We start from the raw sequence: 27545 nt of genomic DNA, 5'->3' as shown, positions 1-27545 counted from the left end.
TATACACTTCCGCTGGGCCTCTATTACTGTTGATTTGAGCAACCTCCATGCTCTCTGTAGAGACTGGACTCTTTTTACCTTCCCTTTCAACCTCCCTCTAACCAACCTCCTCATTTGAGGGAAGTCCGCTCGTTGGAAGTCAAGGGTTTTTGTGAGAGATTTGCCCGGTATTCTTCCCCTGACGTGCATGTCGAAATGGATTGCAGCATGATCACTGTTCCCCAACAGCTCAGTAACATTGACATCTCTAACCAGGTCCTGAGTACCTCACAGTATTAAATCCAAGTCACCTGTCCTCTGGTGGGCTCCATGACTAGCTGCTCTAAGGCACAGTCATTTTCTCCTTTTCGTGACCAGAACACAACTTGACCCAGTCAATATGAGGATAATTGAAGTCCCCCATGATTACAACCCTGTCCCTCCTTGTCACCTCCTTGATCTGTTCCCTCATTTCAAGGTCCCCTTCCGGTTTCTGGTCTGGAGGACGATATTATGCCGCCAGTATTACATCGCTCCTCAGGCCTGGTAATTTAACCCATAGAGATTCTATGGAGTCTGACCCACCTTCAATCTCTACTTTGCTGGATTCTATCCTTTCCTTAATGGAAACGGTCACCCTACCTCCAACACGCCCCTCCCTGTCCCTCCTGTAGAGTTTATAGCCCGGAATTGCTCACCCATATCTGTTCATCAGCATGGAACAGACATGTTGTCAGCTTTAGCACATGTACTCTGTCTTGCAAGCGAAAAGGAAATGATCTCGGAGGTAATTCTGCGAACAGGAGCGTGGTGCATGGCTGGCCTGCCATAGCTGAGTGGGGCTGCTGGAATCATTGTGCTTCAACAGCAATCAGCAACATAGATGGGGTCGGGGTGATTGCTCCCCTCACTCTTTCAATATAGTGTGTCAAGTCTCCCCACAACCAATCCAGGTCATTAACCAGCTTGTTTTCTTTCCCTCTCATTAGGTGGTATCATCTCTGTCAAGAAGGGATAAGGGATATGCAGAGAGTTCTGTGTTGGAGCCAGGAGTTTGACTAGATAAACTCTTGCTTCCTTCCTGCCTTGCGATCCTAAAATATGCTGGGGAGCAAAGTGCTTACTTCACAATATTGGAATTGCTTTGTGTAATTGTAAGGAGCAGCATTGCAAAGCTTTAACTAAACCTAGAGGATTGATTTTTGACTGCAATGGAGGGTGAGGAGCAGGGTCATTGAAATGGTATCCAGTAAATGGTATCCAGTAAATTGAAATTTGCATCCAGTAAATCGGGGGGGGACGGGACTTTCTGAGATGGTGTCCTTTCAGGGCAGTCAAAGATGTTCCATGGCTGTCCTAAATGTGGTGGATTTAAGTTTTTAAGCTTTAGTTAAGTAGATTTAAGTTTAACTTGGACTGGATTCTAGGGACAAATGCATTCCAGCAAGACTCATTCTGTGTCTGTACAGGGAGCAGGTTTATCAGGGAGCAGGTTTATATGGCTGCAAGCCATATTGGCCAAGTATTGCTACTAATACCGCATCATCAGCATGCGTGGTGTTCTACAAAGTAAGCTAAGCAGAAAAGAAAGGTTTCAGGTCCAGTGTGCTTACAATCCCTATAACTTTTGGTTATAAATTTAGAAACATACTGTAGCAGGACAAAAAGTGAATCTCATTATCTTTGGAGAAATCTCTTTAATTTTAAATTGCATCTCAGACCATACTTCCAAGCACACATTTTGTTGGACCTTATCTCAGTTCCAATAGCATAGATAGTAAATGGAGTCCAATATGTCAAGATTTAGAAAAACTTAAACTGTGAGGGTATACAGAGGAGGAGGACAGGACCATTCAGAATAGCAATGACTGAATGTGAGCAAATGTAGTTACGTGTACATAAACTGCAATCCTGTGCGCATTTACTTGGGAATAAGTTTCATTTAATTCAGTGGGCATTACTTTGGAGTAGACATGTATAGGCTTGCTCTGTTGGCCTCAGTTTTGGTCAGGGATGAGGGCCAAGCTAGGCATATTGCTTCACCATGGTGCATTTAGTCAAAGATGAATTGGAGACTGACTATATGTGTTAACTGGAGAAGTGGGAACACTCTCTGTACTATCAGGATTTGTGGTCGGAGCAAAGAGCTGAGGGTGCTTCAGGCCAAACACGGGACCCCATTTGTCAGCATTGGCCAGCAGTGTCTGTTGCTTGTCATAAAACACAGTTCCCTCCTTTTTCCAGTGACCATGATTTGAGAGAAAGGTGATCCAGGAAAGCCAATGCCTGCTTCCACTGTCTGCTGTATAAACACAAAACTTGTTGTACTATCTCAGTCCAAACATCTTGTCAGCAACTAAGGTCTGTGCCACCAGACTGTTCTTCCAGCACCATGTTTGTTGTTCTCCAGTTTGTTGCCCTGTCTTGCTCAGTCCCACTACCTCCTGATGTGCTATTCTCTCTTAACATGCCCTATTTGATGTCATCAAAGAATGAGCTGGATGTACAGATGCAGCCAATTTATCCACAGATTTTTTATCTGCAGATTTGTCTCAACCCAATGGGGTGGGGGAACAGAAAGTCACACACTCCTTTGCCCTGTGCTGGCATCTAGCTCCATTTCCAGGCAGCCCAAAACACTGCAAAAAGGCTGTGCCTCGCCCAGGCAGGGAATAGCCCTGGAGCCCTGGAAGAGGTTCCCCTTGCGAAGGAACAGTAACATTCCTGGTGCCCCTGAGCCAGCCAAGGCTGAAAATGGGGGCGGAAAACTCTTTGTAACCAGAACATGTGCAGCGAGGTGGAGCTCTCTCTCTCTCACTCACGCACACGCAGGGGCAGGTGTGGTAGCTACAGAGGGGATTGCTTTAAAAAACCCAGGGAGTGTTTTCTGAATTCCCCGCCCCCCCCCATGATGCAGGCTGTCCCGCTCCAGCAAGCTTTCCCAAGCAAGCCTTGGGAAGCCTTGGAGAGACAGGTGAGGGTGAGCAGAGAGCCAGACTACAAGTCCCAGAATGCTCTGGGGCAGAGGAGCTTCCATGATGGTGGTGGCCAGGGAGGGCTGCAGGGGCGGCAGCAGCAAAGAGGAGGAAGAGAACCTGCAACGCTGTTGGGAGGCTGCCTGGGACACAGAGGCTTCCCAAGCAAGTTCACCATTCCAACTGTGAAAGAAGCAGGACAGCTGGCAACAGGCGGGCTGAGTATGGAGGGGAGGGGCTTGAGAACAGCTGCCTTAGTTTCCTTCCATCCAGAAGTGTCAGGCTGCAGCAAATTTGCGTAACTCTATGGCATTTAGCACAACACGTTTTTTGTTAATTGCACCAAGCCACGGAATGGAACTAACATGGATAAATAGGCTCCACCTGTAAGTGGTCTGCCACAGTTCAAACAACATGGAAGTAGCATGTGTATTTTTTGAGATCACCTTGGGTGCAGTGTTTTTCAGTGAAGTTGGTTCATCATAAGAACATAAGAGGAGCCCTGCTGGATCAGGCCAAAGGCCCATCTAGTCCAGCTTCCTGTATCTCACAGTGGCCCACCAAATACCCCAGGGAGCACACAAGATGGCAGACATAATCTGCGTCAGTCAAGAGAGTTACATACATGTGTGAACCAGCCCTTCAGGTGATTTCCTTTGTTCCATCCACTTCTCAGCTTTTGGCACACTGTTGAATGGCCTGTCTGTATGGGAAGTTTTAGCAGTAACACTTACAAGGACAGTATTTTGATGTAGAAATTGGCAGACAGGCTGCAGTTTGTCATATGTGACAAACACACACATACACAAAGTTCCGTATATAAATAAACCTCTCTTTTCTTCTGTCTCTTTTGAAATACCAGAGAGTTGGAATGGCTTTCATTGTCTTCTCTTATTGACTCTGTTTCTTGCCAGAGAGGTCTCAGACACAGCAGCAGTGGAACAGACTAATCTTTACAGGTAGTGGCTGTTGCGATCACTCGTGAATTTTCCTTGCTTCATTTCATGGAGCTAATTCTGATAAATTTTGGTGTCACTCCTTGGTCACACTCAGGTACTCTTAGTTTTATCTATAGCCATTCACTTTCTCATTTTCTTTTGAGCGCACTTGGCTTGTAGAATTTGCTGGCACAACTTGTCATCCAGTTTCTCCTGCTACCCTAAACTGCGTGAACTTCCAATTACTCTGGTGATAACTATAGCATTAGGAAAGCTTTTCACTCAACAATCTGCTAAGCCCAGACTTTGACTGTGGGCAGGTGTTTGGATAGCACAGTTGCTGAGGCCAGTTATTGCTCCTTGCTGGTGTGGCTTGACTGCATATGCCTTGTTCCCTTATGATTAGGGGTGGGAAGCATGCAGAGCCTGTAGGGAGACCAGGAAGCCAAAGGAATCGATCAAGATGCCACTAAGGTGTACAGGGTTCATTGTCTGGGTCTGCTGCTTGGGGAGGGACAAAGGTTTGGGGGTTAAACTGCACTCTGCTGGTTCAGCTTTGGGCCTTACACTGGGAAAATGGTTCTATAAGTGGCTGCTTCTAGTCCATTCATGCTGCCTCCTTGTTCCTTTGGGGCTGACATATCTCACAAGACTAGAGAACATGTCTCCATTACCTAGCAATGGACCAGGTTCCTCTGTCATCCCCTACAATGGATGGGCCTCTGTTGTCAATGTATTGGAACTATTGGCTCTTGCTGGGTCGCCTCTTCTTGGTTTGTTGCCCTTCCCAGCTGTGGCTGCTTCTGCATATAGCTCTTCAAAATCTCTCCTGAGGACAGTGTGTTTGTGTTACACTGCTGGGATGGTCATCTCTCTTGCCTGCCTAAGGTGGTGCTGCATTGGTGATTCTTGTTGTGTTTTCTCTTTATCTTATCTTTATCTTTCTGGTCCATAGTTGCCATTCGGGTGTTTCCCATACAGCTGAGGTATTCAGTCTGTTTGTCCCGCCTCACTAGTGAGGCGTGGCTAGCCTCCAGGGGCATTGCCAGGCATCTCGGAGAGAGAGGCTGCTCTGCTCTGCTGCACGTGCTGCCTTGCTGCTTTTCTGCAGCTGTGAATGAGGTGGGTGGGGCAGCATGACGCTGGGAGGGCGTGTGAAACGTGGGGGGAGGTGGGAGAGAAGGCTGGCTGGGCAGGCAGAGGTGCCACATCTCGTCATGGAGCTCTCTCCATGTGCAACCTTGCCCCAAGGACTACATTTCCCAGTGTGCCCCTCGTCCTGGACATCCTGGGATTGGTCAAGGCTGCTTGGGAAGGAAGGAACCAGCCTGCTCCTAGTGGGGGGGTGTCCAAATGCCCCAGCCTGCATCCTTCCATCTTGCCTGGGGGGAACAGGGGTGGCATCTGCATGTTGGGGGTGTGTGTGTGTGTGTGTGAGAGAGAGAGAGAGAGAGAGAGAGAGAGAGCGAGAGCAGCCCTCATCTACTTTGGGGTGAGTTGTAATCTTTCTGGGTGTGGCTGCAATCCTTTCCACACTTTCCTGGGAGTAAGCCCCATTGACTCAAATGGGGCTTACTTCTGAGTAGACCTACATAGGCTTGCGGTCTGTGTCAGCTTAAGCTTAAGATCCTCACCTTTCTCCTTTTCCTCTCCCTTCAAAAAAGAAAAAAGCCACTCTTGATGGCTTTGTCTCCAAAAATTGATTAAAAATAAAAAATCCCCATTCCTTTTCAGCTATCCCCCTTTTTCCTCCTGCCTCCTTTTTTTTGGGGGGGGGGGTACTCTGTTGGCTTCTATTGTAAGACAAAAGGCACAATCCTAGCTAGGTCTACTCAGAAGTAAGTCCTATTGTGTTCAATGGGACTTACTCCCAGGAAAGTGGGGTTAGGATTCCAGCCAAACAGTCTCTGGGTCTCAGTTTGCAATTAGCAGATACACACAAAACAAAGTCTTCCCCTCCCCCAACAAATTCATCACTTCCCCCCTCCCTTTCCAAAACCCTCCAGGTATGCTGCTAACAAACTCAGGGCACAGTCCTAACTAGATCTACTCAGAAGTAAGTCCTATTTTGTTCAATGGGGTTTACTGTCAGGTAAGTGTGGTTAGGATTGCAGCCTCAGAGTGCTGGCAGCCTTGTTTCTAGTGTATAATTATAACACCTTCACCCCCATTTTGGGGGTAGGTGAGGTGAGGTGTTGTAATGGGGAGCCGTGGCCAATGGCTACAAGGATCAGGGGAGGCGTAAGCCAGAAAAGTTGGAGAACCACTCCCATACAGGCTTCCTCTGGTTTGTTGTATTTGTTTCTGAAAGTAAAGTTGCATGCTAGTAACTTTACTGCTGGAGGGGAAGACTTGAGAGGGGATTGTGCAATAGACAGAACTGTGCAAAATTTAAAGCAACACTGCCCAAGGAAATCAGCAAATACAATTCATTTTTGTCTGTGCTGAATGACATCTGTACACAGATTAAACTAATGGAGCAATGCTCAAAGGAGATGGGTGGGCTGGCGGCTGGCGGGAGTGGTGGCGGTGGGGGCAGACCTTGCAAGGCATTTTACAGCCCACATATATACGAGTTCTTGTGTAACTTTCTCTCCCTTCTCAAATCATAGTGGGCAACCTTAAATGCTGTAAGCCTACTACTTAGTTCCTTTCCATCTCTGCCTTTTTTCCTCAAGTAACTTCCTCCTCTCATAGCCTCTTCTTTCTAAGTCCATTCTGAGCCTTCATGCCATTTTGTCTCTGGATTCCTTGCTTTGTGGCTTCCCTGCCTTTTGGCATCCTATCGTTTGTGTCACCCACAGCCTCAGATATTGTCCCTTTTAAGCTGGGGGAGTTTTTAGTCCCTGCTCAGCTGGGGACTTTCTCTTCTCCTGCAGAATCTGGACCTAAAAAGTTCTGACAGCTTTGTTTTCTAAGCAGTTGAAGTGTTTGTGAAGGTTCTATACCCATCATGCCAATTCAACCACTCTCTGTGAGGTTTCACTGCTATAAGTGCAATCCATTGTAGATCGAAAGAAGGGGTCTAGTTTTAACTGCTTGAAATTCTGTGTCATTCTGTGTTATGCTTCCTGGAGAGCATCAGTTCTACAGGGTGCCCCATAGCAAGATTTCTACAGACAATGCATAGTCTCTCTATCCCGAAGCACCACTTGTATACACTTTCGCTGTGTGGTTGTGATACACAGTCTGGAGTTGTCATTTGCCATATCTGTTATTTGCCATATCTAATACTGGCATTATGTGTCCCCTGTGACTTGGGCGTAACAAAATGGGTTACTTGTGGAAAAGTTACCTCTGAGTGGTTCCCGTAATGTGGCCTGTTTAACTGCAGTTTGCTGAAACTGGTTAATCGTTGAAACTGCTGCTCAGAGCTTTTCTCAAAGCAATGCCTTCTGTACCCAGGATTGTTTTCTTGGTAGCGGCTGAAGCGTTTTCTTTTTGCAAATGTTCCCGGATATTTGTAACATTAATGTGTAACCGCAAATGCTCAGGTCGCACAACTGACCTCTGAGATTTCAAACAGTGACGTTTTCTATAAATACTTTTGGCTTGTCATGTTGCTGCAGTCAAGTTCTGCTGTGTGCCTTCTTCCCTCTGCTTTACTCCAAAGCTTTATGTCTCGTGATGGAAAGCTGGTTTCAAGGATGGATACGAACCTGGAATCAAGTTGCCCCTGAAGCACTTGTTGGAGAACTGCCTTCTGCAGGAAATGTGTACCCTTCCTGCAAGAACCCAGTCATGGTGTTAATGAGGGATTCTTGATTAGCCCACTATTTTACTCATAAGTACAAATGAGTGTCTTTTAACTTCCTTGTTCTCTTTTTGTTTCAGCTCTTTTTCAGCCCCTGGGCGTAAGCCCCCTTTGTCCTATCCATTCCATCTTTCCCAGGTTTTCTTGCCTGCAGACTCTCCCTGTAGCCTCTCCCTCTTCGTTTCTTTGGGACCCTTCCATTCCAACCTCCTTTCTTACACCTGCTCCTTTTTCAGGCCCCTGCTCCTTCTTCCCTAGGTCTCCACTTCTGCCCTGTCCTGCCCTTCTCTGGAACCCGAAGATATCAGCTAGTGACAGCCATGGATTCTTTTGCCTTATTAACGACCTGATTTTGTTGGTGTGCATGACACTTAATAGAGTATGAAGACAGGTAGATATTCAGACAATCATTGCCAAAGGCTTCTTTACTGCCATCACCACCACTGCCTTCTGTCCCATCCATAGTAGCAGAGGAACAATTATTACTGTTTTCTGCAAGTACAATCTAATTGTCATAATTAGTATTTTGATAACAGCATTTGGGTTTCCTTGGTGCAAAACTTGGGTTATTATGGTATGAGAGCACATGCTTAGCCCATAATAACTCTGGATCTTTGAAGTTCCAATATCTGCAGGTACTGTATGTAACTTTTTCCAGCTGAAAAAGAGTTTGCAATGATTGTAGATCAGGGTGGCCAACCTGCAGCACACCGTGTGCAACTTTTTATACACAGTCTTGAACGTGCCAACTTATTTCGGCCCTCTCTGGACCTGCTCAGATGGTTTTGCCAGCCCACATGATCTGCTGAGCCTCTGCTCAGCTATCTTCACCCCACCCCAGGCCTTGTCACTTCCTTTCTTGGCTTTATGCTGGGAGAAGTGGCATATATGTGTAGCTGCGGAGCCCTGTGTTGGCTGGTACGACCATGGCATGCAATTTTGCATGTGCCACTTAGGAAGTGTCTGTGTACCACTAGTGGCACTCCTGCTGCAGGTTGGCCACCCCTGTTGCAGATGAATTTCTTTATAGTAACAAAATTTAAAGAGAAGGAAGGACAGGTATAATTGTAGGACCAATATCACTGCTCATACAAACACTGAGATGGTCACACTGTTCTATCAGCTGGGCTGGGTTCTTCCACATTTAATTAGAAGCCTTTTCTTTGGAGAGGAGGGGTAGGGAATCTTTGATTAACCTGTCCTCTTGATTAAAAATGAAAGCAGCCTGTTCCAGCTAATGACAGAAGTAGCTGCTGGCCAGCTCTCTTCCTCATACGAGCTCACTTCCCAGCCGAGATTATCCTTGGGAGTCAACTAGGGGTAGCCATCTAATTTTGCTGCTGACTACATCTGCGTCAACACGGAAGCATTCAGCTCTTGTTAGCCAAACACTAGATCATGTGTCAGTTTTTGGCCCCTGGAAATGTGTCTGGACATTCCTGCAGAACATTGGAATAAGGGAGAGCACAGAATTGTGTTGAGGCTAATGCTGGGGACAAGAAGAACAGGGTGGCAGAAGGCCTTTGATGGTGGGGATGTCTTGGGCTCTTCAGCTCAGCTGCTGGGTCTCCTACTCCATCTTATTTTTCTTCTCCTTTCTGCTAATCTGTTTTTCCTCTTTGAGTTGCTTATTGACTAAAATTGTTTCCATATGGCTGTAACATAGAGCTAGATAACATTAAGCATAGGCCTTTCCCTGTAATAATGGTATAAGAGGAAATGATTTGACGCCGCTCCTGTCAAGGCTGGTTCTCTTTACAAAATATTCTATATCTTTAGAGAACACAAGGTAGAAAAACTTGCAGAGGGGCTGTGGTGTCTGTCCTTCAAGGTAGGTAGGATTTTAAATATGATTGTTAAGTCTTTGGTTGGTCTTGGTTTGTTTGCACTTGACATCCATACAGATATGTTCCAGAAACATGTACAGGTGAAGCCTATTTATCCGCGTTAGTTCCGGGACTCGGCGCAATTAACAAAAAATGCGTTGTGCTAAATGCCATAGAGTTACGCAAATTTGCTGCAGCCTGACACTTATGGATGGAAGGAAACTAAGGCAGCTGTTCTCAATCCCCTCCCCTCTGTACTCAGCCCTCCTGTTGCCAGCTGTCCTGCTTCTTTCACAGTTGGAATGGTGAGCTTGCTTGGGAAGCCTCGTCCTCTGTGTCCTAGGCGGCCTCCCAGCAGCACTGCAGGTTCTCCTCCTCCTTTTCACTGCTGCCGCCCCTGCAGCCCTCCCTGGCCACCACCATCATGGAAGCTCCTCTGCCCCAGAGCATTCTGGGACTTGTAGTCTGGCTCTCTGCTCACCCTCACCTGTCTCTCCAAGGCTTGCTTGGGAAAGCTTGCTGGAGCAGAAGAGCCTGCATCATCGGGGGGGGGGGGGATTCAGAAAACACTCCCTGTGTTTTTTAAAGCAATCCCTTATGTAGCTACCACACCTGCCCCTGCGTGAGTGTGAGAGAGAGAGAGAGCTCCACCTTGCTGCACGTGTTCTGGTTACACAGGGTTTTCCGCCCCCCTCTTCAGCCTCGGCTGGCTCAGGGGCTCCAGGAATGTTACTGTTCCTTTGCAAGGAGAACCTCTTCAAGGGATCCAGGGCTATTCCCTGCCTGGGCGAGGCGGAGCCTTTTTGCAGTGTTTTGGGCTGCCTGGAAATGGAGCTAGATGCCAGTGCAGGGCAAAGGAGGCAAAGGTGTGTGTGACTTTGTGTTCCCCCACACCATTTGCATTGACACAAATCTGCAGATAAGAAATCTGTGGATAAATAGGCTGTACCTGTATTATTTATTTAATATTTATTTGATTTGTACTCCATCTTTCTCCCTGAAGGGCTCCCAAGGTGGCTAGCAACAATAAAAATACATAAAAAGCTATAAAATACAGATAAAACTATAAAATAGACAATAAAAACTAAACAGCAGCAGCGATAAAAACTATTGGTTAAAAAACATTGATTACTAAAAAGCAGCCATCATACTGTCTACCAAGCACCAAAGGCTTTCTAGAATAAAAAAGTCTTCAGGTGTCATCAGAATGTTAGCAGTAAAGGAGCTGTTCTCAACTCAGAGGGGAGGGAATTCCACAATACAGGCACCACCACTGAGAAGGCCCTATTTCTGGCCTCTGCCCACCTAACTACTCTTGGTGATGACAGGGCCCTCTCAGAAGACTGAAGAGAATGGACTGGACTGAACGGAAGAAGACATTCTCTCAAATATGCCGGTCCCAACATAAGAACAGCCCCACTGGATCAGGCCATAGGCCCATCTAGTCCAGCTTCCTGTATCTCACAGCGGCCCACCAAATGCCCCAAGGAGCACACCAGATAACAAGAGACCTGCATCCTGGTGCCCTCCCTTGCATCTGGCATTGTGACATAACCCATTTCTAAAATCAGGAGGTTGCGCGTACACATCATGGCTTGTAACCCATAATGGATTTTTCCTCCAGAAAAATCCCAAGCTGTAAAGAGCTTTAAAAGTCAAAACCAGCACCTTAAATTAGGCCTGGAAATGACCCGGCAGGCAGTGCAGCCACTGAAGTAGCAGTCCAACAGTCAAACCGCCGACGTCCATCAACCACATGAGCTGCCGCATTCTGCACTAGCTGCAACTTCTGGACTGTCTTCAAAGACAGCCTTTTAACATGTTGCAATAATCTAATTATATACTGTACATGTATGGTATGGAGTGTTGATCACACCCCTGATGGTGATACATTTTACTGGATACCTGGATGAGAGGCCCCAGATATGGGAACAGTTCTCCCCCATGGTGAGAGCTCTGATCTTTTTTTTCTTTCACTGATCCAAATGAATCTATCTTTCTTACTTTAGTAAGTCTGCCCCATTGGGTAGCACAAGTCTTTTAATAATCAAGGCACTGGATAAGAATGAGTGTTGAGAGAGCTGGTACTCAGAGTGTGTGGCTGTATGTATGGCAGTGTTCTGGTCACCTGTATAATGTCACCTCTCTTCTTCTGCAGAAACCCTTGCTCAAAAGCCACCGTAGGGAGCAAATAGTTTACACAACAGGCATGTATTTACAAATATTTTGTGTACAAAATCTAGGTTCATTTTGGCACGTGTTTTGGCTAGTTAACTTAAGATCTGTCTGTACTACAGACCTATAGTAGTTTCATAGTCATTCCCTCTCCCATGGGAACTGAATGATACTGTACTGTACTGTACTGTACTGTAAGGGGTCATCGGAGATCTCTGTGACCAAGCACCTCTTATCAGAGACTTGTTCCCAGGATCTTTGGGGGAAGCCATAACAGTTAAATGTTGTGAAACTCAGTTGGTTGGTAGCATAGATACATGCATAGTCTTGGGATGATCTTGTGGCAAGTGGGGGATAAGGGTAAAGGTTGGGGCACTGAATCAAAGCCTTCTTACATGCTGGTTATATGAGAAAAGATCAATTTGACTTCTTTTTCTTTTCTTTTTTTAAATTCTCTTCTTGTAATGTTTTGTCCAGGGGCAGATCATAAGCCTCATAAGGCAATGTGAACATTGTGTTAAAATGTCAGGACTCATTGTAAGATTTGCGAACACATCATTATATTACCTGGGGTTACTCTTCAGCTTTCACCATCTGTGGAATTTATAGCCCTGCCACACATGATGGCTTACCTGTTGCTCAGTGTGTCTCTGGTGTCTGAACTTGCAGCCCCATGCAAGGTGAGACTGGGGGCACCTGTAGAGTGGCAGCTCTTTTCCTGGTCTGGGTGCAGAGTTCTTTTCTGAGAGATGTTCCTAACTATGGAAACAAGTTGCAAGTGAAGGGGGGGGGGCTGTGAACTCCCAGCTGGGTAGTCTTGTGATCGTATTCTAAACATTAACTAGATGCTGAATCAACTCTGTAATAAGGCAGGAGCTGGAAAAATCCCAGGCATTGAGGAAGTTTAATTCTCCCTCCTCTCAGTCCTTGAATTAGAGAATGCTGCTGACAGGCAGGCCTCTTGAAATGTGTCTTTGCTTCACCCACAAAATAGAATGTGTTGGTTCTGTCCACAGTTTTGATTGGTACAATCCTGCCATGCAATATGGCAGGGGTGTTCTTCTCAAAGTAGACAGGGCTATCTCAAAAATGATATTTCCATGGATGCAGTTGTGTTTTATTCAACTGTTGCTTTATTGACCATTGGGATTAGTTGTCAGTAACCTGTGCTCTGAGTGGCCCTCTCTCCCTTTATGTAGGAATGCTTTCAGTCTCCTGCCTTCTTGCTGTTGCTTAGAACTTACCAGTAGACACAGATGAAGGGTATGGACATTTGGTTCTCATTTCAGACTGCAGGCGCAGTTTGCATATGTGGGGGAAGTAAGGTTTATTTCTTATAAAAATCAGAATCCATAGTGGCCCCTTGGAATCCATACTGTCTGTGTATCACAAGATCCAAAAGCTGCTAGGCTAGCTAGTGAACTTTTGATATCAGTTACTGAATTCCCGAGGACCCTGCCAGGGTCAGAAGGGCAGGACATGGCCAGAGCCTGGGCATGGATGGTTCTTTAATGGATGTGTCCTGCTCCATATCTATAGTAAAACTCTTGTGTATGGGTTTTGTCTGTTTTTTGTCTTCTTGTAGACAGCTGTATTTTTATATATCAATCCAGCTGTCTATATGTTGTTGTTCAGTCATTAAGTCATGTCCGACTCCTTGTGACCCCATGAATTACAGCACGCCAGGCCCCCCTGTCTACCACTAACTTCCAGAGTTTGTCCAAATTCATGTTCATTGCCTCCATGACACTATCTAGCCATCTCATCCTCTGCTGTCCCGTTCTCCTTTTGCCTTCAATTTTTCCCAGCAGCAGGGTCTTTTCTAAGTGTATATGTTATATATATGCTATTTCCAGACTCTTTCTTGAGTGTTTCATTATATTAAGGTAAATTTATGTTTTCCTGATAAAAGGGTCTGTGTATGTGAAGTCTTAGTAATCCAATTGTGTTAGTAGTTCTGCTGTAGTTTATCTAGTTGTTAACGAAGAAAGCCCCTATCATATCTGATAAGAAACTGAATGATCTCATTCCAAGATTCTATATATGTTTTGTAAGCTGTTTGCTAAGTTGTCAGCCTTCCCATATCATCAGGGAACTCTGTCCAAAGCTCTCCAATAAATTGTTGGAGGAAATTAAAAATAGTTTCCTCTTTGGGGGTAAGCAGAGTAGGTTAAGCAGCAGACCCCCCCCCTTTTTGGGTATCACCCCAGAGAACCTCCCTCACCCGGCTGACTGCTAATCAATGAAAAAAAGACAAAGAGGCAATGGCTTGTTAAAGTTGCCAAAAAGAAGTTATTTACTTATAGTTCCATTGAGTGTGGTCGGCAACCTTCAGTCTCGAAAGACTATGGTATAAGCCTACAGCACCCGGTATTCCCAGGCGGTCTCCCATCCAAGTACTAACCAGGCCTGACCCTGCTTAGCTTCCAAGATCAGATTAGATCAATTGAGTGTATATTTACAGCATCTGATTAGGATCAGAGGTTCAGCTAACACTTAGAGATAGCAAGGCCCTAGAGCTGCCTCGCCCTGCATGCCTTGTGCTCAAGATGGCCTGGGCATCAGAGCCCTTGGTGTACACAAATTAACAAGTTGGTGGTCAGAGGACAAGAGGAAGTGCTCAGAGAAGAAGGGAAGGATAAAGGGTTAGGGCCACACCCCACAAGGATCACAGAGAGTACAGGTAAAAAGGTCAGAGTCACTGGGCCATAGCTTGACGCCTTCTGGAAAGCATCCTGCTCCCTCTGAACAGCGGACGGAGTTGCACCAACTCCAACATAAATAACCAACTTCTAACTCCAACTGACTCTTTGCTTTCTTTCTCTGACGCATGTTTAATGTTCCCCTTGACCCTAGAAAATCTTGCATGCCGGGGAGAGACCTTCTCCCTGATGTGGTTGTCTTCCAGAAGCAGGATGCTTTCGTTTTTGTTTTTTCATATTGTATGTATTGGCAACCTTCAGTCTCGAAAGACTATGGTATCGCGCTCTATAAGTTTTTTCATAGGGGAACTTAAAAAGAAAAGTAACTTCCTGTCTGTATGACTACTATTTCGGCTTTAAGGCCAGTAGTGATACTTATTTTGCTGAATTTGTATTTTTAATCATGTCTGATTGTGTTCACATGGCTTGTTAATAAGTGATATGATATCATATATGATATCATTTCTTTTTGTATCTTCATGCAGTTCCTTTCATTCTGATTTGAGGAAACTGTGTGTGTGATTTTCTGTATCTGTTGTTCACCTTTTTATTTTTGTAAGCATGCATCCAGTGAGGGAGAATCGATGCCTCATGAACCTGTTGTGTGTGGAGACTGGTTCTTTGTCTCAAGTTGTCACTATTTCTGACATTTCTACCACTGCCTGCTGTGTCTGCTTCTGCTTTTTGTTGATCTCTTGACCCAACTCTTAGGGTCAAGAGGGTAAAAATACCCCCTTTTAGGTCAGCAGGTGTTTTAGGTGTTTCAACAGGTGCTCCCCTATCCTCACTTTCAAAGATACAGTATATATTGCCTTTTTCATTCTAAAAGTACATTTAATCCAGCCTACCAGGTCAGCTTTAAAAAAAAAAGTTTATCTGCTCCCTCTTCAAAGTGACCACCTCCGTATACACCACAGGTTAACTTGAATGATGAACTTGGCACCCTGTTGGTTCAGGTGCAGTTGTTTTTCCCAGGTGAAGGGTTCATTACAAGGCTGGCTTAATCAGTGATTTGTTGCTCGCCTGCTGTACCTGTCCTTGTACAAATCATGTGTGCTACAGATAGAGACGTTCTCCTTTCTACTCTACCACCTAGTTTGCAAATGGTCACTAGCCTAGGTCTTGCAGAGCTGATAATACCACTTCAGACTGCAGGGGTGGGGTCACATGATGGAATGCTCTTCCATCATGTGATGGAGAACATGAACATGGAGAACTTCCCTGCATGTATCAAAACTGACACTTTGGGGAGAGGGGTTTTAGCCTAGCCTGCCCCTTGCTGGTTTTCTAAATGCAGGGGAAATATTTCATGTGGAGGAAGATACAGCACCATAATGCTTTCATTATCAGCCTCTTTCTAGTTTGGTTTATGGGGTTTAATTTTTGTGTATTTTTTTTAATGTTTTACTGTATTATTTTTAATATGTTGCCAGCTGCCTTGACAGCCTCTTTGGAGGCTGAAAGGCAGGGGGGATGGATGGATGGATGGGTACTGTTCTAGTCAATAGTGTAAGTAAGTTTTGTCTATGGGCACCTAAACTGGAAAGATTTCCCCCTTTAGGCCTCTAAGTGGGAAAGTAGATCCTGTACATTGTGTCTCCCCAAAGGAAACTTTAACTGGGGCAAAAGTCCACCCGACATCCTCTCTTACACCCTTCTTGACCCTCATGGGCCACAGCCGAGACATTTGGCATGACATCATGGAAGAATGAAAAGGCTACATATCTTTGTGCATTTTGCTTTCAACAGACTTCTGGAACTTTGGCCAAATGGGCACACATTCAAGTTACTCATCCACTAAATTGTCCTAATGATTGAGCCTCTTTACAGGTTGAAAGACTAGAAGTTGCAGACAGGCCTGTGCTTTTGGCTGCCGACTGAAAGCTGTTGTACGTGGGTCAGGAGCTCCAGCAATGAAAGCAGTGGCTCTACCCTCTGCATCTTTGTAGCTCTTGCCCCCAGGACTTACACACCTCTTCATTCTTTTGGTGACCAGCCAACAGCGTTGGGGGTTCATTGCAGCTTGCCAGCCCCTCTTCTTTTTCATAGCAATGCTATGATGTCACTAACAAGACTACATCGGTGGGCTATTTAAAGCCAAGGGAGGTGGCCAGATAACTGCCGGAGAGAGAGACGGCACTGTAGCCAAGGGAGGTAGTGCAAGCAACCACTGCAGGGCTATGCTCCTGTTTCTCCAGGATGGAAAGGACACTGCAGAGTTACCCTGATTGCATCACCTAGCATTACGGAGCTGAGAGGCACAGCCGCAATTATTCCTGTACCATTTCTTGCTGAGAAAAGCATGATGGGTGTAGGGGGCAACTGTCATGGTCTTTGCTTATCCGCAAGCAGTTTCTTGTTGCCCAGTGCAAGCAGGTAAATAATGAATTGTACCTTTGATTTACAAGTGTAAAAGGACAGCTCACTGGTAAAACCAAGTGGCTTCTCTGACAGGGTAATGGAAATGAGGGGTTTGCTCTTGGTTCACATGGAGCTGAGGTGAAAGGGCATGTTTTGTGAAAAAGTCGTATCCCTGCAAAGTGTGCCCCTCCTCATTTCAGCACCTGTTCTATGTGTGAGTGATTGAGGCATGTTTTGCTTTCTCTTGGAACTGGCTTTCTGATATCACCATGTAACCAAATCTGATTGGCTGCATGGTGGTGTGGTGTCATTCTGTGACTTCCATGTTACTTGTCTGGCTGCTTGGATTAGATTGCTTTGGGAGAAGAAAAACCATATGTTTGCACCATAGCTGCAGATTGATAAAAGAAGCAATACAGAGGTGGTGACCTACGTACAGAACATGAAAGCAAGAGAAGGGATTTTTGAAACCTCTCAACTCTTCCCTTTGCATCCCCCCCACACACACATTTATGGGTGAAAATGTTATGTAGCCTTGATATTGATACAGCATCACTGTGATGTGATGGATTAAATGCTGGACTTTCACCAATTAGTCTTGTGTTCAAATTCCCTCTTGTTCAGAGAACTGGGTGACCATAGGCCAGTCACTATCTCTCATCCTAACCTACCACACAAGGTGGTTGGGATAAAAAAAGAAGAGGGAGGAGCCATGTATTATACACTGCCCTGAGCTTCTTGTGGAAAAGGATGGAATAAAAATACTGTATAATAAAGTATTGCAAATTTTGAGAATCTCTGCACCCCTCTCTTTTCTCTTTTTCTCCTTTGGTAATAAGTTTTTAGCTCTTATGGCTGTAACAATTGGCTGTAAACAGAGAGAGTGATGTTGAGTGGATCTCAGCTGCTAGACTGGGGGTGTGTAATTTCAGTGGGTCAGGGGTCCTGCTTTCAGTGCTCATGTGCTCCTTGTACTACACTATCATTATTAGGAGCTGAATAAATTACGCAGAATGAGCCAGTATGCATGAAATGTTGCTTACTTTGCATGCTTTATCCAGGGTGCTGAATTCAGCTTTACTTGGGGCAGAATTCTGGTGACCTTGATGCAGAATTTAGGTTTCTTTATGTTTATTTCTGAGCAGAGAATATGCAGCCCTGCTGTCTCATCACAACCTTCAGTCTGATTAATATATCACATCCTTTAAAATGCTTGTTTTTCTGTAATCGGCTTCTCTGCGGGGGAGGGACGACAGCCTTCTCTTTTATTGCACTGTACACCATCTTCTCTTCGGTTCCAGGGAAACCCATCTTTTCAAAAGTCCATGTTAATACTGGCAACCTTCCCAGGTTTTTAAAAAGTGGGGCAAAACCTCATACTTTTTGTGAGTGACTCTTGCTGTATGGAAAGAATGGCAGCTAAAATATATACCCCTGGTTTCATTGCTTATTCACTTTCTGTTGCAACCTCTTTTTTTAATTTTATGGACAAGTTAGCCACTGTTAGTGTGGGTGTCGACAAGGCCCGTTTCGCTTATCTGATTTATTTGTTAATAAAATTTTGCTCTTGGGAGAACAGCTTAGAAACAGTTTGAGCAGAATTGAACAGAATTGAAATGAACTGGTTTCAGCTTTTTTTAGATAACCCCAATTTCTTCTTTACCCATTGTTCAAGATCACATACTTGGTCTCTGAGAGCTACGACCTATTCAACTTTTCATCATTGATGCAGTTGTGCCACAATGGCATGTGTTGTGTTCTATGTGGGGGGTGGGGAGTTACAGAAGCTCCTCAAGGTAAGGGGATGTTCTCTTACCTTGGGGCTGCACTGGTGCTGGAAATTTGGATAGGATTGAGTTGTGACACAGTTGGAGTATCTGATTCCTCTGTTCTGTTTTCAATGGTAGCCTCCAGGTTTTATCAACACTGGGTTCTTGGCTTGTATGGATCCTCTCAGGAGAATCCATACATTTGGGAAAAGTATTTGGGTGTTGTCATAACTGAATCTGAATGGAATGGCATCTGGTGCAAGACACTTTTGGGTTCTGTCTTTGCTCAGATGAAAGAGCCTGCCCTAAACTGACTGAGTAGGTGGTATACTTCCTCAGCTGAAATGAGTTATGTGGATGCTATTGCTCCATAAAGGTCTTGGATAGGTTGTTCCACCAAAGGAAGTCTTACCCAATGCGGTGGCTTTTTAAAAAGGTGCATGACTTATAAGAGCAAGTCTTTTCCAATGGTTGCTCTCATTGTAGGCTCACATATGTCCCAAGATCCAGTTCTTTCTTGACTACAGTATTGATCTTCAGAGAACCACATGGAGGATTATTGTGTAAGTACCTTCTTATATTCCTTTTACTAGTGGCAAGACTGGAGGTTGTTCTCCATTGGAAAGGTGTTTCTACTTTATGTGGTACTGACTAGGGGCCCAAATCAACTTTCCAGCTCCAGTGCAGCTGCAATGCAGCCCTGAGGTATGGTAACAAATGCTCCCATACCTTGAGAAGGCCTATGTGACTGTCCCCCCACCACAGGATGCAGCGCACTCCCTATTGATATAGCTGCACCAGCCCTGAAAATTTGGATAGGGTTGGGCTCTAGATCACCTGGGTACAGAATTTTGCTTCTGCTGAAGAATTGACCCATGAGGCTTGCTTGTCTGAAGTGATTGGTAAATCCCAGTCCTCACTGCTCTCCCTGGTGTCCATTTGTGAACTGTGTTACAGGAGATCTGTTAGTACCTCGTCTGACTCTGTCATTGATCATATTGGAAGGACACAGTTGGGCATTTGGGTAATTTCTTTAAAGTATACCTGTTGCTTGGAGTCAGTATGTCACTGCTGAGGTTCACCATGTCCTGTCTATGTACCTCTTCTGTACCTGAAGTTTTGCATATGTTTCTGTAATAGAAGCAAGTTTCACAACTTGCTGAAAAACCCACGCTTTTGCTTGGCCTGCCAAGGAAGGGCATTATGCAGTCTAGGAAGGCCCTCTCTTCCATTGCTGCATGTTGACAGAAGAGGTGCCCAGAGCAGGGTCTGTTACAGTAATTGGAATGTATGGGCAGGTTTGTGTGTCAGGCAGTGATCACTGGGGTATCCTGGTTCCAAATTTCACAGAAGGTCTCTTCTCATCATACATTCCAGAACATTTCCACAGTTAACGCTGTTTGCCACCACAAATACTAGAGTTCTTAAGCATTTCTTGGAGTGCTCTCCTCTTCCTGAGATCATAGAAAGGGCTGTGTTACTTTGGCAAGTCTCTGCTATTTTTTGATAGGGTTGGGAACAGGGAAACAGGAAGGATTTTTTTTCCTTTTCTTCAAGGCAGTTCAGATGCACATGGCTGCTAATGGTTATAATGGCCTACAAGGAAATGAGGCAGAGATGCTGATGATTAGTTTGGAGGTGACGTACTCACAATACAGGGATAATGTCTAAGCAGGCAAACAGTGTAGCTATAGAGACATTTAACCCACACCACTTGGCTGCTTAGTTGAGCAGCCCAGAGTATGTGAAATTCAGCCCCTTTCTCCAGGCTTGTCCTCCTCACAGAATGGTCTCCTGCCTCTCCCATGGCTTCCAGCTCTGAGTTCTTCTTTCGTTCCTTGTTCCTCCTGACCCTAGACCCTGTGTGAGTGCCTGGCTCCTCACCTTCCTTTCCTCATATTTAAAGGGGCCATGCAAGGAAGGAGTGAGGTGAGTGGACAGGGAAGTAGATTGTTGCAGCTACGTCAGGCTGGAATCATGCAGTGTCAGAATTGGAGTGAAGGTGTCCCCCCCCCCCCCAGTCTGCCTCTCTCCTGCCATCTGCTGCTCACCACAAGCTGCTTTGTTAATGCCATGGATGGGCTGCCTATGTGTGGAATATGATTTGCAGCTCAGTGTCTGACCAGGTGCAGGGTCAAACTGGGTAGGGCTGGTGGCCTGCATGGTCTTATTCTTGATTTCCTAGCGGCATCATGGGCCTTTATCCCATCCAAGATGAATCTTCTTGGATACTGAAGTCGTCGTGTTAGAGAGCCTGTTCAACACCTTGTGAAATGACCAGGGTATCTTACTTCTAAAACTGTGATGTGCTCATCAACATTGTGCAATATGATACAATATATTTGGAAAAAGCAGGTGCAGGTGTATAGGACCAGTTGCTGTCAGCTCCTCAAGTACGTGTATGTGTTTTACGTTGCAGAGTTGGGATAAACTGGAGCAAATTGGGCCTGGTTAATCAGGACGAATAAAAATTGATTGAGTTTTTAATTTCAAATTGGGTCTTGATTTTTAATACTTAACACTTCCCCAAATTAAGGGTTAAATATAGCTGTTAAATCACCATTTTAAATGTAAAAATATACTGACTCAATTAGAGTTCATCAAACTTTAATGAGTGAGAAAGCCAGTTGGTTGCATCCTTTTAAAATTTTATTTTAAATTAAACAGTATCATGGAGGGTGGGGAATAAAAAGAGCTCCTAATGCCTAGTCCAGGTCCATTAGAAATGTCAGCTCTGATTCATTTTCAGAGTGGATTTTTCAGAAATGGAGGCAGCTGTGCCTGGTCTTAAAATTTATTTTCTACACAGAAGATGCGCCGGTTGTTCAGAAAAGGGTCGAAAGTGAAAGTCACTTATCACCCTGGAACCCCAGAACAAAATGCAGCATCTCCCAGCCCATTCAATTGCAAATGGGAAAAGTCAACTCAAAACCAGTAGTGTAAAGCCTGTTTTAGCAGCATTTCCTTTCCTAGGGATTTAAACAGGTAGCCAACCAATTAATTAAGAATTTATATGTCCCCATATCTTACTGTAACTAAGCCTGAGGATTTAAGTTAATGAAATAATCACATATTATTTCCTGTTTTCCCCGTCTCCACTCCCTTCTCCTTCCTGTGTTGTCTCACCTGTGTCAAATTTGAGATTGTAAGCTCCTCCAGGCAGGGACCTTAATGGCACTTTAATTAAAAAAAAAAAGAGTTTTGAAAGAAACAAATGAACCCCCCTTCCCATCTCTTGTTGGTTATGTGACTGCAGTGTCAGCTGTCACTACTGGGCATCTCTTTCAGTGATTGAAAGTGTGTTCTGACATGCTTTCGGCACGGATGCCAGCTGAATCTCCTGTGTTCCCTCTTTTTTGTTGTAGCTGTAGTTGTATGAGAGTGGAAATGTGGAGAGCTATGTGCTGTTCTCTATACTTTAAAAACTGTGAATATTTGATATGTTTTTATTTTTATCTGGTTTTAACCTTTGAGCTGACTTGAGAATCTCTTTTGATGGGGCAGAAAGGCCGATCAAAAAACAAAACACCTCCTAAGAAGATTTAAGAAGGCTTTACAATGCACTGATGGAAAGATGCTCCACCTGTGAGTAAGGATGTTTCCAGGCCTCTGTGTGTGTGTGTGTGTGTGTGTGTGTGAGAGAGAGAGAGAGAGAGAGAGAGAGAGAGAGAGAGGTTGCGCTGGGCTACCCAAGTGTTGACACTCTGTGTATGCAGCCGCCACTACCTTTTGTTTGGCAAAAGTGGCAAGTGTATTTGCTGTAGCTATTTGTTCTCTGAAAAGGACACTTTCCAGGGAAGGGGAATTTAGCTTTAATAAGACAGGCCTGTGCATGAAGAACCTGCTGCTCTGTTGACTTTCTCAGTGCTGCTTTCCATGGGTAGGGAGGGGATGCCGCTTGTTGGCTGCGAATTTTGCATGCAGGATGTCCCAGGTTCAATTCTTCTCGCTTCCAGGGAAAGTTCCCTGCCCGAAACTCGGGAGAGCCACCGCCAGTCTGGGTAGATGATGCTGAGGAAAATGGGCTGACTCAGCAGAAAATGACTTTGTATCTTCATATGTTAAAATATACTTTGCTGCTGATAGCAGTGGCATGGCTCTTGATTGCGTCTTGAGCCATTTATCAAGACCGTTTTGTCATCCATGTAGATAAGACAAATTAAACATCTCTACCAACAATACTAGAATCTGGTGTCGTATTGCGCACCACTGGCCAATTCATTCCCTACCTGGCTGCAGGCAAGGTGCGGTCCTTATCTTTTAAAGTCTCTGAAAGTTGGCTTCTCTGCTGGTGTTCACTTCATTTCTTTGACTCCTGTGGCCCAGAGTTTGGCAAGGAAATGTAGAAAGCTTTCTAAATGCACCTGTTCCAGCCACTGCCAATGAATTTCCAGTTATAACTCCACAAATACTGCCAATGATAGGACACCCTCCCAGACACGCACAGGACCCTCTAGCTCGCAGAGGTTTCTTTTGATGGGCTGGTTGCAGGACCTACAGCTGGAAGCTGCTACCAGCTCCTCTGAAGACTCTTGTGCAGCTTTAGTAGCCTTCTTGTAACTACTTTGGTTAAACGTTAAACTTCACTTCCTGACTGTGTCCTCCTCTCGCAGTTTGGTGCATATCCAGGTGGTGTGGCAGAGAGGGAGGGAGAGGCAGTTCTGGAGTGTTGTAATTGTGTGGCTCTCCCTCATGATTACTGTGGTAAACAAAAATAATTTGGTCAGGCCTGTCATCACTTCTCCCAGCATTGCACAAATCTGTATTTGTAGCTAGGTTTCTCCCCCCCCCTCCCAACCACCTTTGCCCGCTGTACAAGCTGCCTTGTGAATCTGATTAATTTTTAGATGACCATGTCAGATGAGCACTTTTGTATCATTTAGTGAAATGCTAATTTTAGTTTACATTTTGCAGCAACAGAGAAGGGAGTACTCTTGTTTGTTTTGTGGCACCTTTGAGCAATCTCTGTTAAAGCAAAGGCAACAAAAGCATATGGTTTAAATTTTTCCAATATATTTTTTTGTGGGTGAACACAAAAGAATAAGTGTAGCTTCCATGCAACTGACTCTGGAATCCAATTGGCACTGTCGCCCTGGGCATGCTGAATAGGGTGTTCAATACCTACCTGAATGTCGCCACCAGAATTGGGAAACTTCTGGAGTTTCCAAGACAAACTAGATGTGACACGGGCACATTTGTTCTTCACACATCTTCCTTGTTTGCCTCTAAAGCAGGGGTTGGCAGCCTTTTGCCTGTGGACCAGATCTGGCCTGCCACCCAAAGTCATCCAGCCTGCACGAAGCTTGTTGTGAGAGGCAAAACTTTCTATCCAAATTGCTGTGCCCTGATCAGAGAATGATGGGGCCACCTGCCCAGGCTTGTGGAGTCCCTGTGCTGCAGCTGATGGGCAGGCGGCTTTGTCATTCTCCATCTGGCATGCGGAAAATCAGTTGAGAGGCTTTGCCGCCCAACTCGAGCTCTGTGCAGCCTCTTCCGGGGGCTCTGCAACTCGGAAGTTTGGCAATGATGTGATGATGTCATTACTGAGCATCTGACCTCTTTCCAAAAATGTTATCAACCCCTGCTGTAAAGCCTATGGGAATGTCTCATTGACTGAGCCCTGCCTATCCCTCTGATCCTTTAAGGTCCCTGAACCCCAAAGGGATGGCGCTGATTTGGTGTGAGTGTGTGACTGACTGACTGATGCTTTCCTCCTGCCATTATTATGCTGAAAGTTCTTCCACAAGTGTGATTTGCCCTCCAAATTGCAAACCTCCACTTTAGGGGCAAATCGCTGCTTTGAAGAGTGATTGTTAACACAAAAACCGCAACAGGGAAAAGCACAAAACCCCTCTCATGCTGATTAGGACTGCAGTGGGGGCAAAGTTTTAAACCTTGCTCTCCCAACAGCACAATCTCAAACCTGATTCTAACCCTGCTCCCTGCTGCATCGGGTTAAAGAAAAATGAAGCCTGTTGGGGCCAACAATGCACTCGATGTCATATAGCCTTTAATTAATGTATTTCTCATGAGCTAGGGTGCTCAGGCACCCTGCTTGGGAATTGCAGCCAGTTTTAACCCTTAACAGATGTACCTTAAATGGTCTCTGGACAACCAGAGTCCACAATTCTGCCATGAACCTTTCAGTGACCATGACCCTCAACAAGCCCCCTGTTTTGTCTGGGACCTGCAGCTTTCTTGAAAAGCTCTTGCAAGTGAGACCATTAGTTCAAGTCTGCCTTGTGCTGATGCCATGAATACAGCTAGTTATCATTCCTCTTCCATGAGGACATCCTCACAAGGGAGCTAGAGAGGAAGGATATACCCAGAAGACAGTGGAATGGCAAGGGAAATTCTACACAAAGCATTAGAACTCTAGATTTTAATGGAGTACTTAGTGCTAATTTATGGGTGTATCGGTAGCACTGACTGGAAATCGTGTTTACTCTTGTAATGTAGTAAACAACTGTTGATGATTCCTCATATCTATTTCAACTGTGCTAGTGGGAAATGGCAAAGTTTCTTTTGAACATGCAAGTGAGATTGCAACATAAGAAGAGCCCTGCTGAATCAGGCCAAGGGCCCATCTAGTCCAGCTTCCTGTATTTCATAGTGATCCATCAGACAGAGCTGGGAACACACAAGCCATGAAGATACCTGCATCCTGTTGCCACTCCCTTTCGTCTGGCATTCAGAGATGGGCTACCTCTAAAACCTGGATGTTGCGTACAGTCATAGTGGCTTGTAACCTGTGATTGACTTTTCCTCTGTAAATCTGTCCAATCCCCTTAGAAAGGCATCGAGGCCAGGTGCCATCACAGAATCCTGAGCCAGGTATTCAGCGTAATTGGTTGACACCCTTCAGTCTCGAAAGACTATGGTATAAGCCTACAGCACCCGGTATTCCCAGGTGGTCTCCCATCCAAGTACTAACTAGGCCTGACCCTGCTTAGCTTCCAAGATCGGACGAGATCAGGCATGTGCAGGGTAACAGTTGCTGCAGTCAGCCTAATTTGTGCGCTAGGTAAAGAAATATTTCTTTTTGTCTGTTCTAACTTTTTGCCAGTCAATTTTAGTGGATTTTCCCTGGTTCTGGTGTTGTACAAGCGGGAAAATAACTTCTCTCTATCCAATCAGTCCATCCCATGCATAATTTTATGTCTCAAGCATGACCCCCTCAGGCACCTTCTTTCTAGACTGAAGAACCCCAAAGTTCAGTGGTGTTCCTGGGCTTCTTTGTGCTCAGGGCGCCATTTTATTTGCCGCCCCCCTCCTCTGACCTGGAAGTAATTGCGGTGATATCGTGTCACTGCAATTTCTTCCGGAATCATGCTGGGAATACAAGCCTACTCCTGGCGCAGTTATGCACTGCTGTGGGCCGCCCCCCTTCCTCTCCTCCAAGGAGGAGATGAAAGATGCAGCCCAGAGTGGTACGAAATTGTGCCCAGAGTGACTGCCATTCCAGCTGTAATTCTGGGCTGCATCTTTCATCTACTCTGAGGAGACAAAAGACACGGCTCAGAATTGTGGCTGGAGAGGCAGCAAGCTACTGCCTCTCCAGACGCAATTCAGCACCAAACTGAGCTGCCCCCCTCCTCTCCGCCTTTATAGGAGGAGAGGAAAGGGGCAACCTAGAGTGGCAGTATGCCTGGAATTGCAACTGCCTCTCTAGGCTGCCCCTTTCCTCTCCTCCTGTAATCATAATTCTTCTCCAGCCACTACTCTGGGCTGCCCCAGCCTTTCTTTCTTTCTTGCTTGCTTGCTTCAGGAGACAGTTCAAATGAGGTCTGCAGCATGTACCTGCTTCTGAGGGCTGGACCCAGATGTTTCTGATGGAACAAACTATTTGGCAGTGGAACAGTCTGCTTTGGAGAGTGGTTGACTCCCCATCATTGGAGATCTTTAAGCAAAGACTGGATATAAGCCATCTGTCTGCGATGCTGTAGTTGTGGACAGCCTGCATTGGCAGGGAGTTGCTCAATGATCTTGTAGGTACCTCCAACTCTGTGACTCTAGTCTGCAGTGGCATAGTCTATTCAAAGCTGTAAGGAGTTGAACACTTCATTCTGCTGCTTGTGTTGGCCTTTGTCTGCTTTGATTTTATGTGGCAGGTTCACTCTGTGTGTGTGTTTCTGCACATGTACACACTTTTAAAATTTCTATCTACTTGTCCTTCCTTGCAACCCCTGTTGAATTATGTTGGGTTGGGGAGAGTGACTGGCTCAAGGTCACCCAGTGAGCTGTAGGGGCATAATCTGAACCAGGTATACCAACCTGTCTTTGACTGAGGTAGGGCAGAGGGCCTGGTCTAGAGCATAGAGCCGCTGTTAAGCCCAAAGACAACATCTGAAGGTAACCAGTTCAAGATCACCAGCAGCTTATGTGTGAAGTGAGATCTCGAAGCTGATGAGCTGAGCTGAGCTCTCACAGCTGTTTGTCAGTGTGGGAGGCGACATGGCCAGAATGATGACCAGACATCTGAAATGTACTGTGTTCTTGAAAGACAGAACTTTTTTTTTGTAAAAACCCCTCGGGGGTTTAGACAAAGCCTGCCTGTATAAACCACCTTGAATAAAGTCATAGGAGTACTCCAATGATCAAGAAAGATGGTATATAAATATCAGTATTAATAATAATAATAATAATAAACTTCCACAAATTCATTTTGTACTAAACAGCTGCAGCTGAAGAAGATCTTTGTGGGTATCAAAAGCTTGTAAAATATCTGAAGGACTAACCATTTGTTGCTTGCCTGAGAGCTAATAGCCAGTACCCCAGCTGAGCAGCTGTGTGGCAAACTGCACCTCTGTCCACTTCATCCCACGATGATGAGTATTGCCATGGGATCTGCTAATTGTACATATAGGACCCTGAAGGCTGCCTCTTTTTAGTGTACATGTGATGTGTGTGGAAGTATCCGAGGAATGCCAAAGGTGCGTGACTCCTCAGCTTCCAGACAGGCATCTGAGACACATTTTGGACTGTTTAGCAACTTGCTTTGTGTGACACATCTGAGTTTTCTGTCTTCCAGAGTGCTTGGAAGGGGTGCAGGCAGGCATGTGCAGG

General features: G+C 45.3%; 1 protein-coding gene and 1 pseudogene across 6 annotated transcripts in view; one reads left to right on the top strand and one right to left on the bottom strand.

The window, feature by feature from the left end:
* The window catches only part of HMBOX1 (homeobox containing 1), a 109230-nt gene that overhangs the window by 15356 nt on the left and 66329 nt on the right, over nucleotides 1–27545 (top strand). The window lies entirely within an intron of this gene.
* On the bottom strand, nucleotides 25365–25484 carry LOC136638136 (5S ribosomal RNA; annotated as a pseudogene).

Source organism: Tiliqua scincoides, chromosome 1 (assembly GCF_035046505.1).
Source record: "Tiliqua scincoides isolate rTilSci1 chromosome 1, rTilSci1.hap2, whole genome shotgun sequence".
NCBI lineage: Eukaryota > Metazoa > Chordata > Lepidosauria > Squamata > Scincidae > Tiliqua > Tiliqua scincoides.
Note: the sequence above shows the minus strand (reverse complement) of the source record. Positions and strands in the feature narration are given on the sequence as shown.